The sequence below is a fragment of the Acomys russatus genome, chromosome 20 (genome assembly GCF_903995435.1).
Source record: "Acomys russatus chromosome 20, mAcoRus1.1, whole genome shotgun sequence".
NCBI classification, from domain to species: Eukaryota; Metazoa; Chordata; class Mammalia; order Rodentia; family Muridae; genus Acomys; species Acomys russatus.
This window is the reverse complement of record NC_067156.1, coordinates 46,588,000-46,606,763: the sequence shown is the minus strand read 5'-3', so window position 1 is coordinate 46,606,763 and position 18,764 is coordinate 46,588,000. Positions and strand designations below refer to the sequence as shown.

Below are 18,764 nucleotides of genomic sequence, written 5' to 3'. Positions count from 1 at the left end.
GGATGTTATTGCCTTCCCTTCCTTCCCCAGTTCTTCTCAACCCATCCCCTCACATGGTCCAATTCTAAAGAGAGGATTAACACATATTAGTTGATTTGCAGAAAGGTAAGGTGTTTGCCTTGAAATATGATGCTGGCCTTTAGGAGCTCCTGCTTGCAGGACTGGGAAGACTTGTATGGGATGGAGTGGGGCTGGTGTGATGTAAAGAGGATTTACTGGAGCCTGTTGTGTGACTTTAAGAGACCTTCACACTCCCTGGCAAGGCTTCTCTGCTTCCTTGGGGCCAACTTACCAACTTTCTGCTAAGTTCTATCTTCCAGTTATTTCATTGTTTGTTTTTTGCTTTTGATAGAGGGGTGAACTGTTCAAGCCTCAGGTTGTAATCACAAAGGCATAGAATTATGAACGGGGTGGGGGGGTGGAACAAAGATTTGGGACTAGACCATCCCTGCTTTCTGTGAGCTTCCTGTTGCTTTACAGGGACCTGAGACAACATTTTGAGGAAGGAAGGAACTCTTAGGGTCCATGGATTCAGTCCATGTTAGGAGGACTCCATTGCTTTTGGGTCACAAGTCAGGCAGGCCAGCCTGCTTGGGACCTGGGGTGGAACAATGCTGCCTCCTTCATGGCCACAATGAAGAGAAAAGGGGATGAGAAGGAGGCAGGGGAACCAGAGACCAAGAACAAGATGGCCGCTGCTCAGAGCCATGCCCAGTCATGCCACTAGGGGCCCATTTTCCATACTCGAGAATAGTGAGCTTAAGAATCTAGTTACTAGCTTGGGATCAAGCCTGCCGCACACAAACTTTGAGGGGGTCATTTACGGTCAGACCATAATACTTGCTTTTATTTATAGTCATAGAAGCTATTTTTCTGTAGAGATCCAACATTTAATGAGTTGGATATCTATGCATATATATACCTGTGTATACGAACACATGGCATTGCACACACACACACACACACTCATATGATTAAGGCATTATTTGGAGTGGTTTATTGTAATTTTCTAATCTTATAGCTTTTATGAAACACTCATGAGTTACTGTGAGTCATTCTTTTCTAATGGTTTATAGTAATTACAGCACTATCTATGGTCATTTACTTTAGTTCAAAAAAGAAAGAAAGAAAATGAAACAAGAAATTGACTAAGCCTTATGTCCATTTAAAGTCATTTATGAGGCTCCTTGTGCCAAGAGTAAGATGCCACCTGATTACCCTGTGGGAGAAGTCACACTGTTATGTAACCTGTGCTTCAGCGAGGCCTGTGCTGAGATCTCTGCTGCTTGTCGTCTGTAGAATTTTGTCAATTGCTTGTCTTTCTAAACTTCACACGCTGAGACCCTGAGTCCTCAAAGCAGCATTGCTTGGGGGGGTGGGTGGCAGTGGAGCCCAGTAGGAGGTGTTTTATTTCCTGTGTCAGGATACTCATGGGTGTGTCATTGCCATTCTTTTTGTAAATGTCTTAATTTTTTTAATGTCTTAATTAATCTTGATTATTTAAGATTTTTCCCTCGTGTATGTGTGCATATGTGATCGTGTACTACAGAACCACAGCACCCGCATAGGGTTCGGAACACAGATTTCTTGAGTCTGGTCTCTTCTTCCACATCAGGTTCCATGGATCAGACTCAGGTTGTCAAGTTTGTGGGGCAAGTGCCCTACCCACTGAGCCATTTGCCAGCCCAGTCAATGCCTTTCTTGTGTGGCTGTATTAGTGCTTGAGCCACTGTGCACAGTTCTAATTCTCCCTGAGTGAGATAGTGACTGCACAGCTGGAGAGGAAGCAGGCTGCCGCTCATAGCTTGTCTCTTCTGCACCCTGCCACTTGCTCTCTGACTGCCATGTCAGGAAGCAGCATGGGGCCTTCACCTGGGACTTCCAGCTGCAGTGGCTGTGATCCTAAGGGGGTCTCTTTCCTTTACATATTATCCAACCTTAGGTACCTTGAATTACAAATAGATAATCACATATACACATTGCAGGAGAAAGTAACCCCAAACAGCCTCAGAAGACATATGCTCCTCATTTGTATAGAGGCTATGTGATGAGAAATTTATTGTAACCTGTCTATACTAGCCTAGGTACTTCTCAGCCACGTGCCTCGTGCTACCTGCCGTGTTAGCCTTGCCCTGCTCCTGCTCGAACCAAATGATAACAATTTCCAGTGCAGCTGCATTTAGGTGGCTCTTCCTCTGGCACTTGATTTGCAAACTAGACGTGTGATTTGTAGGGTGAATTATTGAGATTTTGCAGAATACTTTTTAAAATTTTCTGATTATTTTATAAAATGAAGTATAACATATTTGGTTTAATTTTTAAAATGATTTTTAGATATAAATCTTCCATGCACTCACTTTTGGGAGATTATTTCATGGCTTCTCTTTGTAGTTGATGTCTAGTCCACCTTGATCTTTCAGTAGGCAATTTGTGCGATTTATGCAAGGTTTAGTAAAATGGACTTATTGCTTAAGGCATGCTAAGTGACACAGTAAAAATGTCTTACAGATGACTTTATGAAAATCCCTTTTATGGTTTAATCGGAGTTTCTCAGCCCTCTGCTTTATTTAATGTGCAAATGTATCAATAATGGCTGGGCTAATGTGATTTACACCCAGTTCCTCCATTAGGTGTCAAGTGAGTCTTTTATTTCTTTCTTAACTGGGTCATCACCCATGAGATTCTTAAAATGGTAAGAGAAAAAATGAAAATCTGGTCTTCTTAAAGTGATGGAGCAGTACTAGAGTGGACCAGAGAACATAATGAAAGAAAGGGTCTTCCTTAACTTGAATATATTGAAATTCAGGTAGTTTGTCTGGTATCTAGAAGCTACAATAAAAAAAATCCAAAGACAAAAAACAAATCACTGATTCAAAATGAAAACTCCATGTATGGCCATTTATCTGAGCTGTAAATTCACTAAAAGTAGCTGTTTGCATTTTTAAATAGTCTTTCAAATAGAAATCACCTTACCACTATTTATCTCAAAGAGAAGACATAGGCAGGTGAGAAATTACACCAAGCACTTTGAGGTCAGCAGTGGCACCCTCTCTGTCACACCTCTGTGTCTCACTTCTGCTCCTACCTCAGTGATGACTGCATCGCTGCACAGCCCAGGCCTGTACAATGTGGGGAATATACTTGTCTGAGCCACTTTCATTCCAATGCGAACTGTACACTCCTCACAATAACGTCTAAGATGTACTGAGCATTTTAAAACTTGTTTCGGTGTGTTTTGTAAGTATCGACAGGTAGCTGGGGGAGATTATAGCCATAAACATTTGCCTTATAACAGGAAACCATTTAATCTGTGCTCTATATTGTAGAATTGGAAATTCAAATACAAATAATTCCCTATTTAAAAGGAAGAGGTTTCTTTCAGACACCTAAAGCAGAAAAAATACAGAAAAATACTTTATTCTAAAAGAATCAAACTTGTTTCTCTTAACCAAAGTTTTTCTTCTTGAAAAAAAATTACTTATCGGATTTGAATTTAATTAACAGAAGGCTTTGTTTTATTTTCAGTTGGGTTTATGTTTGCTTTTTATTTGTTTCACTTTTGGGTTTTGGTTTTCTTTTTGAGACAGGGTCTCGTGCTGTACTCCAGGCTAGTCTGAACTTTACTGTGTAGTGCAGAATAGCCTGGACCTCTTAGTAACCCTCTGCTTCAGGCACATCAGTACTGAGATTACAGGCATCCCACCTTGCCCACTTCTGTTAGGGTTGAGACCCTCAGGAAGATGCATTCGGGTGTTAAAGTGGACTGCAGGAAGGTAGCTCTGCAGCATCAGGACCACTGCCTGCTTTTAGAATGAGTAGGTCTGCTCATGAGACTGTCACTGAGAGAGAGGGAGAGAGGAAGAGAGGGGGGGAGAGGGAGAGAGGGACAGAGGGAGAGAGAGAGAGAGATAGAGAGAGAGAGAGAGAGAGAGAGAGAGAGAGAGAGAGAGAGAGAGAGAGAGAGAGAAGAGTGAAGTGAGCATCCTTCCTAGCCTTGCAGTAGCTCTTTTCATAACTTGCTTCTTCCCTTGACTTGCTTTTCATAAGATCTTATTGGAAGAATGAATATTCAAACTGTGTCCTGGGTTAACTAATGAAATACATTGTAACTAAGAAGATTTGTTATATTTTCACTTAGTGATGGTTTTGTAACTGAACAAAGTGGTTTTGAGATTGAACAACTCTTTAGAAAAGACATATGTCAATAAGCTAACAATTCATGAATACGCAAACGAATGTTTAATGTATATCAGCTCTGACGTTTCCTGTGTCCTACTCTTTCCTAACTACACAAAAATCTATGGAAGAGAGCAAAAGCAATAATAATTAGTTCCATATACAATATGCTAGAAAAGAGGAATGCCTCCCATACAAGTGCAAAAATATACAAGCCTTTATAAAATATGATTTGTCTTCATATGTACATTTGTGTATATATACATCTATGTATCTATACATACTTTTGTATTGTGGCATGTAGCTATATGGTCCTGGACCAACAGCAGCTGCGTTCAGTTCTTTGGTTGATTTAGGTGGCCAGTCTCTCCAAAGTAAGTCTGTAGTTTCTCTACTTCAGAAATTAAAACAATGCACAAGTGTTTGTTGCATATTGGCTGGTAGCTACTTTGAGAGCTAGAGCAGGGTCTTGTCAATGAATTTTTCCTAAAAGAAATTTTCTCTTTCCTCCCCCTCCCATATTATGCTGTCTCCTGGGTAACAAATAATAGAATTACCGTAAGTTAATTTTGAATTCCAGAGCCACTTATTCTTCAGATACATGCCATTCAGTGTTTGGGCTCTGTGTGCGAACTGACATCTGTCTGTGAGAAGGAATGGACCGGAGGCATGATGGCAATTGTTTACAGCAATTGCACATCAGTGAGATAATCTGGCCGGTATTTAACTCCTTCATTTATTTGTTTAGTTATGAAAATTAGAAGTGTGTGTCTGTCTTATCTCTTTGTCCTCTGGCCTCTGTTTGTGTATGTATGTGGGGATGTGTGTGGATGTATGTGTGGGTGTGTGAATGTGTGTGACCGTGCCTGTGTATCTGTTCTGTGTTGTGTCTATGTGTGCGTGCATGTGTGTGTCTGGGTGTGGTATGTGTGTGTGGTGTGGTGTGTGTATATCTGTATGTATATATGTATATGTACAGGTGTGTGCATGCATGCATGTGTATATATATGTGTGTGATGTGTGTCTATGTATATGTATGTGTTTTTGTGTCTGTGTGGTGTGTGTGTGTGTGTGTGTGTGTGTGTGTGTGTATGTGTGTTGTTTGAATGTATGCCGAATGTGTCAGATCCCTGGGAGCTGTCTTTAGAGGCAGTTGTGAGCCACCTGCGATGTGTGCCTAGGAACCAAACTCTGGCCCTCTGAGTGCTCTTTACTGCTGGATGTTTCTTCAGCACACATTTATGCTTCTTAATTTTTATTTTTTGAGTATTGTTCCATCCTAGATTGGACATAAGCAGAACATAGAATGTTGCAAAGATGGCCCAGTGGGTAAAATGAGTACACCAAGCATAAAGTTTGAATCCCAGTGTCCATGGAAAGTTAGACATGGCAGCACATGCCTATAATCCCAGTGCCTAGGGAAGAGAACACAGGAGGAACTGTGAGGCTCCCTGGCCAGTCAGGATAGACATATTAGCAGGCTCTGGCAGAGTGGGAGACACCCTAATCATAAAAAAAAAAAAGAGTAAATGAGAGAGATACCCAACATTAAGCTCTGTCCTCTGCACACACAGCATACCTGCACACACATGAACACATACATAAGTATATAATAGCACATTATTCAATACACTAAAATAAAAAAGAATAGAAAAAAATCCCATAAAAAATCCTGGAATGGCACTGTAGCTGGCTTGAGAGGCACTGGTCTGTGTTATTGTTTCCTAACCCTGAGTGCATATTCTTGCTCCCTGGATACTAAGAACTCACCCCAGTGCATCTTGATGTGTGGCACTGCGATGACAGTCAGATCATGATATTTTAATTACTTCAGCCAATGACACCAGGTTACTTTAGTCTGGGAGATTTTTGTAGAGCATGAGTGGCTGTGAGTGCCTGCCCTGTCTTCTTCATTGCTGTCTTTGGTACTTGGCTGATAGCACAGAGTAAATGATCAAAAACGTGGCTTTAATGAGGGGATGGATACATATTGCAGCTTCTTAACTTAACTGCGTGTACATAAAAAATAGCGTCATATTTTCAAGTTTGTGGCTTCACAGGCTCAGGATATAAAACACGGTGTTCTATTCATCCATAAGGACCAGCCTTCCACAGTAAAAATGACGTTACATCTGTCCTCTCTACTATGGTTCATGGCACCAAGGAGTGAATTTAGAAATTTCATTGTATTAAGATATCAGGCAACACTTTTTAATTTTTCTGGATGAACAGGTAATGCGGCTTTTGCAGGCTTATGTATCTTCAGGCTTCACCATTGTGTGAACCAGCTGTGGTTACTCTTAATCTGCTGTAGAGAATTTGGAAGGAGGTACCCACTGCCACTGTGGAAATGGCTGGTCTCACTGTGGGGACTTTGGTGATCTCTTTACCTGAGAACACAGTCTATCACTACACAGACATGGAGTCCTTTCTTACTTTTGTGTTCCCCCGTGCTGTTCTCCTGACTAGTGTACTAATATTTCACTCTTATCGAACTGATATGTTAATAGTTCATGATGTTCTTTCATCCTGCTAAGGAGTAACCAATGTTTCTGTCTGTAAAAGAGAATTGCTCTACTTCCTGTTTTTCCCCACTCCTTGGCCACACCATAATCTGTTGCATCATTTTCCTGTTATGCACAAACACGTTTTAAGTTCTTCCTTCCTCCACACTAAACTTCCTGAGCACACATCATTGCCATTTTCAGTGGGTGTACTCAGAGGATGCTCTTAATTCGGATGTGGATGTGTTTGATGCGGGAGAAAGAGGTTGGTGCATGGTGTTAGCAGCCGAGCATCCCACAGAGCAACCATGGATCAACATTCTTATTTTCTGAGCTAAGTGTCTCCCCCTTAAGAGAGCCCTCATCCTAACAGACCCTTGAGTAATAAATGCAATCTGTGCTGCTGTGCAGCTATTCACTGAATAGCTTTAGGTGCCTCTGAAAATGTATGTTTCTTAGATAAGTCCTTTTGTCTTACCTACCTCAAAATATAAGCAGTCTTTAACCAGTGCCAAATTTAATCTGCTCCAGTTTCAGTAAAAGAATCATTTGTTTTCAATATTCTAGTCTGCTTTATAATTTTGACACAAGCCCTTTTAATTTTATCAAGATAATGGATGTTTAAAAATAGCGATTAATGACACTTCATTACTGTATCCCTTTCAGCACTTCACTTCTAAACCTGTCCAAGGATCAGCTGTATGGCTCACGTTGTCAAAGGACATTTCTTTTTGTTCTGTCTGTCAATCAAGAAGGCAGAGGTGCTCAGCAATGTGCTTTTGTGTCTAGTTCATCCTTCTACTAAGGCTTCAGACGTTTGGAGACCCATCTTCAGTTAGAGCATCTTCAATTCTCCATCTTGTAGAAAGTAAAATTACGCATGGTCCACTTTTCCCCATAGCCTTAAAACAGAAACTCAAAGTAATAAGAAGGCAGCAGCTATATCCATGTGGAAGCTAGCTAGTAAGAAGTTATTTAAAATTAATTTTCCTCTTTGCTTCAATTTGTGTATAAGTGTGTATGTGTATATGGGTATATGCATGTATGAACATGTAAATGTGTGTGCCTGTGTGCATGTGTGTACGTACATGAGCAAGTGTGTGCAGGTATCATGTAACACTATACCATGTAGATATGAGCAAATGTCTATTTACTCTAGACAGGTAACCAGTGACATACCAAAGTACTGATACCAACAAAATCCAACTTGCTGTACCACTGAGTTTTATTGGTTCAAATTATAAACTTATATAAAGTTATTTAACGAGCAGGAATGACTCAAAGCAGCCACCTCACCAAAAGGCCACCAAGCATGCCTGGAAAAGGTTTCATGAAAGCTGGAAACCTGGAGCACATGGCACAGCATACACACACCTCAACAAGCCGAAGGGTGTCCTTTCCAGGTGGTTCAAGTGGCCTGAGCCTCTTCCAGGTTGTTATAAAAAAATTGGTTATTAATATTTACTAGTAATCCGTATAATTATTATGGCAATTACTATTTAACCTGTTACCATATTAAAAAAGACACAGATACCTGTTAGAATTTTAATAAAACTATACACTGAACTGGGCAAAACTAACCCCTTAAGCTATCTTTTACCTCCTAGCCCCACATCCTATGCCAATTGCTTTAATAATTCCTAGCTGGCCTACTTCCCATCCAGTGTCTCATGAATACTTGCACATGTTTTTCATTTGAGCTGTTTCCGTTATCAATCCTCAGAGTAAACTCCCAGCCATGTAGTGGTTCTTCTTTAAGCTAACCCATGGTGATACTCCACTTCTTTTTCTCTTCTCTTGTCTCTCTTCCTCCCTTCTCCTCCTCCCCTTTCATGATCCTCCAATCTTGAGAACCTTAGCTCCTCACTTCTGCCTACCCATGTGTGTAGGCTACTTTATTTAGCCAGTTAGGGATTATTTGGAGGCAAGGTTCACAAACATTATTCTGACTGAGCTGACCTCAGGGGAGGAGAATAATTAACGCGCAAATACAAAGCACCGGACCATGTTGTAACATAGGCAGCCCGGCACGATTTTGTTTCTTCCAATCAGTTCAGCGACACTCTGCTTCTGTCTGGCTGCTCATCCTCTGTTTGCTTTTTCCAGGATTCTTGGTCAGAGCCTCTTCCTAGCAGCTCAGCTGGTCCTGGAGTGTCTTCTAGCTGTCTTTACTGCTCATGTGCCATCAAGGAGGAGGGGAGGAGTGGAGACTTCAGGAGACTTCCTGAAGCTTGTATGAGTTTCCTACCTCGATGAGCTTCCTTCTAGGTTGGATGATTTACCTCCCCTTAAAATATTGTTGATGTTTTCCATGGAAACATCCTGTATCTTAAAGAACTTTCCTTTGTGATGGAAAAATTTAACTTTGGAGGAAACTGCTACGCAACCACACGCAGGTATGCACCTGTGTTCTAGTGTCACTGGTTCGACCCATCCACTTCAGGGTTTTGAGGCAGGACCTCGCATTGTTCTTCTCATTTAAATTTGTGTTGCTGGCCAACAAGAATTTATACGTATATTTCTTGCCTAGAAATTTTCTCTTAATGAATATGACATCTGGAGTGACAGTATTTTATGCATTAGACCTATAAGCCTAAGTATATTTTCTTACTGTGCTGTTTAGATAACTTCTGTAGAGGAATGGATAGTGGTGAGACTACCTTTTTTGGAGAGGGATGGAAAATATACCGAAAAACAGAACACAACTCCGCATTTCAATGTACTGCTTACCTTAAACATCATTTTAGAAGCAATGGTTTATGGTGCATGAATGACATAAATCTTAGTGAATTGGGAAAATATAGTTTATGCAAATATTATATAGCTAAAATAAAGACTATGAGAAAGAATATTTTTGTATGAAAACCGTGTTATATCATTCTTTAATGGTTTTGATATCTTTGAATTACTACTCAAATAAGAAACACATTTTTTTTCATAAATGTGAACTGCCATGAAATTTCAACCTCTACTCAACTTTCAGTTGCCCACACTCATATTGTTTTGAATCATTTACCTACCTTTAGTTGATACTGCTTTAACTTAGTCTTTCGATATGTTCCATTTCCTGTACCTATAATATTCTTTCCAATCTCTTCTTTTTAACTAAAACCTGCTAGGCAGAGTCTTAATCACAGTCTTCATTCTTACTTTCTTTCTAGCAAAATTACACTATTTTATCTTCGTTATAAAATATAAAGCACTGTATTTTTTTATAGAAATGTTTTTTTCTCATACCTCCACAAAACTTATTTTTAAAAGCCAGACAGCATATGAAGAATCTTAGAAACCTAAAATAAAGAGACAGATTTGCTAAAAGTGTGCTGAATAATATTTATTTTTTACAATGCAAAGTACTTTCAGGTTACAGCCAATGGGTGAAATGTACTCTGGCTTGTTCGATTGTGAATATGATGGAAATAAATATCTAAAGCAATAAAGAAAAAAGCTTTTAGTCTCACAATCTTGTAAACTGAAATGGACAGTTTTACATGCTTCTAAAAAGCTCCGGAAGGATGTATAGATATACTAAGAGCCAAAGGTGAACATGAGCAAGTCAGTGTCTTTGTTTCCCACAGGAAAAAAAGTCATCTCCGAGCAGAAACTATTGCACAGAGAAACCAGCAGTTACCCTGTGACTGATTGATAAGGCATGTATGCTCATGGTACTGGCAAGTCATTCTGTGCATAGCTATATACTTAAGCCTTATAACAAATATGTAGGGCTGCATCAGTTGTTTTTCTAATGCTGTAATAAGACACCACTACGAAGACATTGTTTTAATTTGAGCTAATAGTTTCAGAAGGTTGAATCCATGGTGGTGGAGCCAAAACAGGGTGGCAGGAAAAGCTGAGATCTTGTATCTTAATTACAATGAGAGAGAGAGAGAGAGAGAGAGAGAGAGAGAGAGAGAGAGAGAGAGAGAGAGAGAGAGAGAGAGAGAGAGAGAGAGAGGAGACAGAGAGACAGAGAGAGACAGAGACCGAGAGACAGAGAGAGAGAGAGAGACAGAGAGAGAATGTGTGTTAAATGGCTCTAGTCTTTTGAACTCTAAGCCCATCCCTAGTGACACACCTCCTCCAACAAGACCACACCTGCCAGTACTTTCCAAACAGTTCCAAGTACTCAAGTATATGGGCCCACAGGGGCCATTATTACTTTAAAAAGAACATTCCAATTCCTGGACCCTATATCTAAATGCAAAATGTAATAATCCAACTTCAAAAGTCCCCTTCAGAGTTGCAAGGAAGTTTAAAAGCACACACTGTAAGGTCTCTTCTGGAATGGAGGGGACATTTTTTAGTTGTAATCTCTTATAAAATAATAGAACAAATGACACACTTCCAATGTACAATGACACAGAATACATTACTATTCCAAAAGAAAGAAAATGGAGCATCGTGAGGAAACACTAGACCAAGGCAAGACTGAAACTCAACAGTACAACTCCAAATCCTGTAGCTCCATGTTTGTTATCAGAGCGCTTAGATGGGTTCTTCTCTTCAAGCATTGGTGCCTGCAAGACACTTCTCTCCCTTGGGTTGGATCCATTCTTTGTGTGAAGCTCACTTTGAACGTGTCACATAGTTCTGGCATCTATAAAATCTTGAAGTCTCCAACAAAATGCAAACTTCACTTTCACAACTTCACGGAATGGCCTCTCGGGGTCTCCATGTAAGGTCTCCCTGCCACTTTCTTGGCCTCAGTGGATCTTAACTTTTATTTACCTAGAAAATACAAAGATTCCACTACCTCTTTCCTACTCTGTACATCATAGCTCTAAAGCTGTAACCATGTGGGCTGTGCAACACTGCCAAGTTTTCTGGTTATTTGGGATGGAGCCTGGCTCCCTTGAATCACATTTACAGAAGCTTCTGTGGAGGAAATTTAGTGCAGCAACATGATCACATTCATGGACTTTCTTGGTTTGTGTGATCTGGTTGGAATGTAGATATGCTACACACCTTTAATCCCTCTGCCTGGAATAGACAGACCCTCAGTACACACCTTTAATCCCAACCAATGAATGTAAAATTTGCAGAAGCAAGCAGCCATGTTTGAAAGTGATGTCTAATTGAGCATCAGACGAACTGACGAATCAGAGAACAATTTGACAGAATAGGATATGCCCAACTCTTACAAGAAGAGAGGGGAAAGGGAGCCAACTAAAGAGAGAGCAACACAGGGGGAGAGAGAGAGGAGGCAGTTTTACTAGGACAGCTATACAGAGACAGGTTGGAGAGAAAGAGAGAGAAGAGAGAGGAGAGAGAGAAAAGAGAGAGAGAGACAGAGAGAGAGAGAGAGAGAGAGAGAGAGAGAGAGAGGAAAGAGAGAGAGAGAGAGAGAGAGAGAGAGAGAGAGAGAGAGAGAGAGAGAGAGAGAGAAACAAGCTAGTCACAGGTAAAGACAGAATGAGGCAGAGGAGAATGAAGAGGAGCCAGAAGATTAGAACATATTGCTCAAATTAGTATGAGGCCAAGCACAGCAATTCAGTCAGAATCCAAGAGAAGCCAGATTGAGTCAATCATCTGGGAAAGGAGTCTGAGCCAGAACAGCTGAGTTGAAACAGCCAACTAGAGTTCACAAAGAACTAGAAAGGGTGAACTTTTTCAGCAGTGAGTCTCAGAGGATGAAAATGTTCTAGGCCTAGATAAGATTGTATGGTGTAGAGATGGAAGAGGCTGTAAGCCTCAGAGATGGCAATCTTATCTTATTGGGGAAATAAAAGTTACATTTAAAAGCTTCCTTTGTTGTTGCTTTTTAGGAGCAGAAGGTTAGCTGCATGAGATCTTTGCATGAGGGCACTCCCACTTTATTCCATTTGAGAACATGCCTTTCTTTAGTCTTCTTATCTTTCTTCATGTCATAGGTTCACCATTAAGTTTTTTGGCACTGTTTTTCTCCTCACACTATAGACTTTATATTTCTTTTTTGTCCTATGTGGGTTTTCATTTTTCCATTGTAGACCAACATAAGTGAGATTACTAATCACCATGATACAGAGTCAGTATTAGGCTTTCTTGAAATCTCCTGTGCCAAATAAATTAGTTCATAGCTTTTTAGTTTAGCCTCAGGAAAATCCTTAGCAGAAGAACGGAAAGTGTTGTGGGAACTGGACAAGGGCTAGCTTTCCTGAACAGAAGCTCCCTCCAGGCCCTATGCTCAATCAGTTTGAAGTCAACTTCCCTGGGAGCTAGAAGAAAGGCTGACTTTTCCTGAAATCTAAACAAAAGCTCACCTTATCAGATTAGGGCCAGCTTCCCCTTACCCAATTGTGTGGGAGACCCACAGTGTAACAGCTACGGCAGATAAAATGTCTAGATAAGAGTCCCTCTGCAGCATGACTCAAAGCTCCTCTGCTCTGTACCTTATCAATTGAGGTCAACTTCCCCTAAGCCCCTTACCCAATTATGTGGTGCCAAGGCTGGGAAAGTCCTGCTTGTGGTTTCTGCCTTTAAAAACCGTGTATTCTTTTTGTTTGTTTGTTTTTTTGTTTAGGAATCAAAGCTTCCCACCTTCCTCAGCCTCTGGGCAGTCTTTGCTCTGGAGCAAGATCAATAAAAAAGACCCCTATGTACATTGCATCTGACTGGTCTCTGGTAGTCTGTGAAGCTTCATGACTTGGACATTACAGTGTCAGCTACCTTCTTTACCAAATGACCACAAGAGTGATCTCTAGCCCATTGGCTAAAATCGCTCCCCTCTGGCACCTCTTGAGCTTGGCCTCTATAGTTCACAATGCTCTCATGACTACTGTCCTTCATGTTTCTACTGGGAAGTCACATTAAGTGCTAGTGTTGAACCACTTGACTAGTCCAAAGTTCCAAAACCTTTCATGTTCCTCCCCAAACCAACAGGAGAAATGCTCACTGTGGAGGTGCCGCGCCTCCAGTAGGTTTTCTGGCTAGGAGTTTTCTATCAATAAAATATTTTGACAAACAATCATAGTAGGTACTAAGGAAATTTTCACCACAGTGGAGACCACAGGAGGCGGATTCAATTTTTTTTTTTTTTTTTTTTTTTTAACTAAATTTGCCTGAAGGAATTTGTAATTTAGCTTCCCAGGTGAGCTGAAATCATTGACACAGTGAGCAAATGATCAGTTTAACAATGTGCTCCTCAGGAGTCTGGAGTGCTACCACTCCCGGAAATAGGACTTCATACTGACTCACTCATTGTTTTGTAGATTCCAGCTACTGTGAGATTCTTTCACAATCAAAATGCAATTGAATCACTAAGCCCACTCGTTCTCACTGATGCCCAATAATTTTCTACTATTAACTGTCTACTCTCAGGAGATTTTGGAATAGTTAAAGTTATTGTAATTTGGGACTTACCTCAAACAGTCTTTTTTTTTTTTTTTCCCCTAGAGAAAAGGGCTATCTGCAACAAACCTTCAGTTTCCTTTGGAGGCGATGAGGTGCCACCCATCAGCTTCTTGGTTTGTGTAGCTTTTGACAGCTGTCTCCCAAGACTTGTGAAGGTATCCTCATCTCTTTCTAAATTAAACCCTTTTTTTTTTCCTGATTTCAGATTTCATATGCTAGGCTTATAAAAGTATGTGCAGTAAGTAGAAGAGAGGATCCTGTGAGAAAATTATATGACACAGGATATTTATAATGATTAAGCTTAATTAATTTTGTTGCTTAAAAACAATTTTGAAGTTTCCTCTTCATCCCTCTGCATATATGTTTTGTACAATAACAGAACCCCACCTGAAAACAAACAAAATAAATACAGATACCACAGTCAAATATACACCTTTTATATTTAAATGTTTTATTTTGCTTTTTGCTTTATTAATATTGGAGCTTCTCCTTCCTCTGCTCCTTCCAATTCTCTACATTTCCACCCTCATCTATCCTCACCACTTTCTGTTTCCCATTTGAAAACAAATATGCTTCTAAGGGATAATAATAAAATATAAGACAAAACAAAAACTAAATATTGGAAAGTATGATACAAACATACATGAAGATACACACACACACACACACACACACACACATACACACACACCAAACAAGCTATAAGGTTAAAAAATAAGAAAGAAAAAAAATCAATAGAATTAAAAAAAAAAAAAAAAAAAAAAAAAGAAAGAGACTTAACTCATTATGAGATAAGGAAAATTTAAAGATGCTGCTGAGTTCATTTTCTCTTGGTCATCTACTGCTGGACTTGTGGTCTACCTGTAAGATTAGTTTTTTTTTCCCCAGTGAGACTTTCTTGGAGAAAACTAAGTTTTCATTTGCAAGAGGTTATCAGTTGGAGAGAGCTTCTGGGTTAGGGATGGGGGCATGTGTTAAATTTCTCCTTTCAGCTATAGGATCCTATCTGGTGCAGATCTATGTGGGCCCTGTGCATGCTGCCTCAGTCTCTGTGAGCTCATATGTGGATTAATAATATTGATTTATAGTGCCTTCTGGCTCTTACATTCTTTTCACCTTCTCTTCTATAGGGTTCCCCAAGTTCTGAGGGGAGTGATTTGGTGGAGACATCTCATTTAGGACTGTGGGTCTGCATTTGTTCCTATCTCCTGCGGGAAGAAGCTTCTCTGATGATAGCTGAGCAAGGCACTGATCTATAAGTATAGTAGAATATCATTAGGAGCCATTTTTATTGCTGTTGTTTTAGTACAACAGTAGTATTTGGTTTTACCCTAGGTCCTCAGGCTATCTAGTCTCAGGTTTTTGGTAACCCAAGAAGTGTTAGGTATGGACCTTAAGTTAAATCAGAAATAGACTGGTTGCTATCCCAAGCTTTGTAGCACCATTGCATTGGCATATCTACAGGAAGGATCCCATTTAGATCAAAGACTTTGTAGCTGGGTTGGTGTCCACATTTCTCCTTTGGTAGTGTGCAGAGCTCTGTCCTGCACCAAAGGTTATAGTCCATATGAGTGGAAGCTCTATAAAGGCACCAGCTCGACTTCTTCGTGTTTAATGAGTTGTTTTTTTCTTTTTTTCAACAGTAGAGTCTTGCTGTCAGTTTTCATTTGTGATTTGGATAATGAAGGCTAGTTTACCTTTACCAAGACCCCAATCTCCCTGTAGGGTCCTGCATATATATTCTTTTATTCTTTGTTTTTCTTCATTAAGACAGTATTAATTTTCCCTCTAAGTCAATGGCCATAAACTATTATTTCATATTAAATTGAGTTATTGTACAAACTATTTGCATAAATCACAATAGGCTGAAAGCCCTTTAGTGCTACAAAATCAAAATTCTTAAGATGTTTATTTTCAGCATACAGGGAGGCATTGAATTATTTGAAGATTCTTGGTCTACAATTGGTAAGACTACAGTGTTACTCCCAGGCTCCCAAGTTAACTGTTTTGGCGTTTTCTGTTTATTTTCACAGTCTTTACTATATCCTTTGACACAGAAATAGTGTTTATTTTATAGGTATCAAGAAGGAACTCACTTTAAGAAAGTCAAAGTGTAGTACAATAATAGTTTAAACAACTTAAGATTGTTCTCCATTGATCAAGACTAGCCCTTTTTTGCTAAGTATTTTCTATATTATTCTATTTTAATCCAATAGAAATCTTACCAAATTATAGAAAATATTATACTAAGGAGACAGGATAATTTAAAAGGAAGTCTTGCCAAGACAATGAAATTATAGAAGCTTCATTCTCCATGCCCCCAAAGCAATCCTGGGAGACATTATAGAAGCAAAAGGGACTCAGGATTGAAGGAGCTGGTGAAGCATAAGCACCCAGAGAGACAAGGATGGAGGCCTAATTTGTAGAGCAGGTGGGATGTAGTCATCCAGAGCCCGGAAAAGCCCAGGCAGCAAGCAGGAGGGGAAAGGGTCCTGTCTTAGTTCTCAGTCATGGTTCTCAAACCAGTATCATCTATATACTTGGACTTATTTCACATGACTCGTCATTTTGGACTTTCTAAATGAAAGCTCACCATAGGGCCTGGCAATGCATTTAAACCAGCCCTCCCAGTGATTGGCACATGGCTAATGAAGGATTTTTTAAGCTGCTATGTTCTTTTCCTACATGTTGTCTAGGAAAACATGTAGCCTCTTGGCTGGGCAGACATCTGGCTCCAATTCAATAGACCAGAGGAGCAGTGTCATTGCCAATGGTGGGGACAAGATGTCCTGCTTATTTAGGGCTTCCTGGAGGCATGGGATGGCCACTGTTCCACATTATTCATTTCTCTGTGGATGCCTATGGAATAGCATTTGGGGAATACAGGACACCACTCAGCAATAGGAAGCTATCCTATGGCTGGTGAGCCCTAAAGTCACCAAGGACTCTACGCTGTGCAGTGTGAGAGTTGACCTGAGGCTGTGCTGCTAGCCAGTGAATGTAGAACTGAGGTGGTTTCCTTAGGAGAACCTGGGCTACGGGCTACAAGCTGACCTCAGCAGCAATGAACCAAAAATTGTGACAGTTTCTAATTTCAGGGCCATTAACAATAAAAGAAAAATTAAACTAAAAGTATAAGACCAAAATGTGGGTGAATATTTGTTTGGGATGTTGAATTATCATTTCTTGAGGAGTTGTAAACAAATGTCTATTTTTAATAGTTAGGGAATCTGTTGAAGTCAGACTGCACAGTGGCCCCAAGTTACTCTATATTGTGTAAAACTTTATTTTTTTAGAATGCCTCTTGCCTTGAGAGGCTCCACTTAACAAGGAGTGTTTGAATACATTTTGAGGATGAAGACCATCTCTGCCCCTGGGTGAGTATGTGACAAGCATCATCTGTATGGTGCCCCCCGACAAAGCACTGACTGATAAATGACTTATTCCTGGGAATAGAAAGGGTGGAATTCCATAAATCTATTGGGCTGAATTAAGATTGTAGGGGTACAGAAATTATTAAACACATATGAGGAAAGCCAGACTCATATACACATCCAGAATGTCCTAATTGGCTTCTGTTGCAGTGATAGATTCCATGACCAAAATCAGTTTGGGGAGGAAAGGGTTTATTTCACCTTACAGCTTAAAATCCATTCTTGAAGGAAGCCAAGGCAGGAACCCAGAGGCAGATAATGAAGCAGAGACCAAAAGGAAGTGCTGCTTACTGGCTTGCTCTTCGTGGCTTACTCAGCCTGCCTTTGGGCTGCATCTAGTACATAAGATGGCATTCACAAAGGTGGTGTCTCCTACAGTGTAAGAGTAGGGAAGGGAAGAAGAGGTTGATTTTCAAGAGCTGGCTTTGCTCAGTTATGCCCCCCAAATCTTCAGGGAGGTTAGAAATTAGACAGCGGAGTTTGGGTATTTTATATCTACTAATAACTTTATAAAGTAGTGAAATAAATATAAATTTAGGGAAAACTAAGAAACTTTTAAAAACATTTTAAGCAAGTCCTTCTTCAAAATAAAGTGAAGCTAACTCAGGCAAAGTGGAAGCAAGGCTATTATTCCAATGTAAAGTTGGTGAGAGTAATTATAAGACTCATGGGGATAAATTTGAGAAGTCAAACAAAATGTCTAAAATTACTCATACATTATATGGCTCAGTAATTGTAATTCTGTAATCAAGCCTAATGAATCTCTAATAACTGAATCGATAATATATGTTCCTTTGCACATTCAGTGACATCTATAATAAATTAAAATGGAAGTAACCTAAATGAGATTTATAATTAGATAGTAGATAAAATAACATGCCCACTTAGGAGAAAACAATGTCGTTCTCCCTTTGAGCAAGCCTTCCACATGCATAGGCTTTTGGTTACATTTCTAGTATCAGGTATGTATTCTTTCCTGTGGAGCCGACTTCAACTCTAATCATAAAGTGCGTGGCATCCCCTAATAGTTGTGTCACTATCAGATCAGTAGGCATATCTTGCCTGTCAGGCCAGTGTTGTAGTATGCATACTCTACTGTTGAGTGGGACTGCTGATGACTTTTCCTTCCAAGCAGTTTGCCTAACACCTTGTGGCACTATGGATGCTATCCAGCAGGGAGGGAGGTTCCATAGTATTCCTACTTGATTTTTCTGTGTCCTGTATCTTCAGCAATAAGGTCTTAGCTTCTAATTCTGGAAGGACACCAAGAGTGATTAATAATTGTAGACTTTTATTTGTTTGTTTGTTTGGTTGGTTTTTC

At 39.9% G+C, this 18,764-nt stretch overlaps 1 pseudogene; it reads left to right on the top strand.

The window, feature by feature from the left end:
* Positions 1-18,764, top strand: part of LOC127204270 (40S ribosomal protein S17-like) — a 46,198-nt pseudogene that overhangs the window by 23,866 nt on the left and 3,568 nt on the right.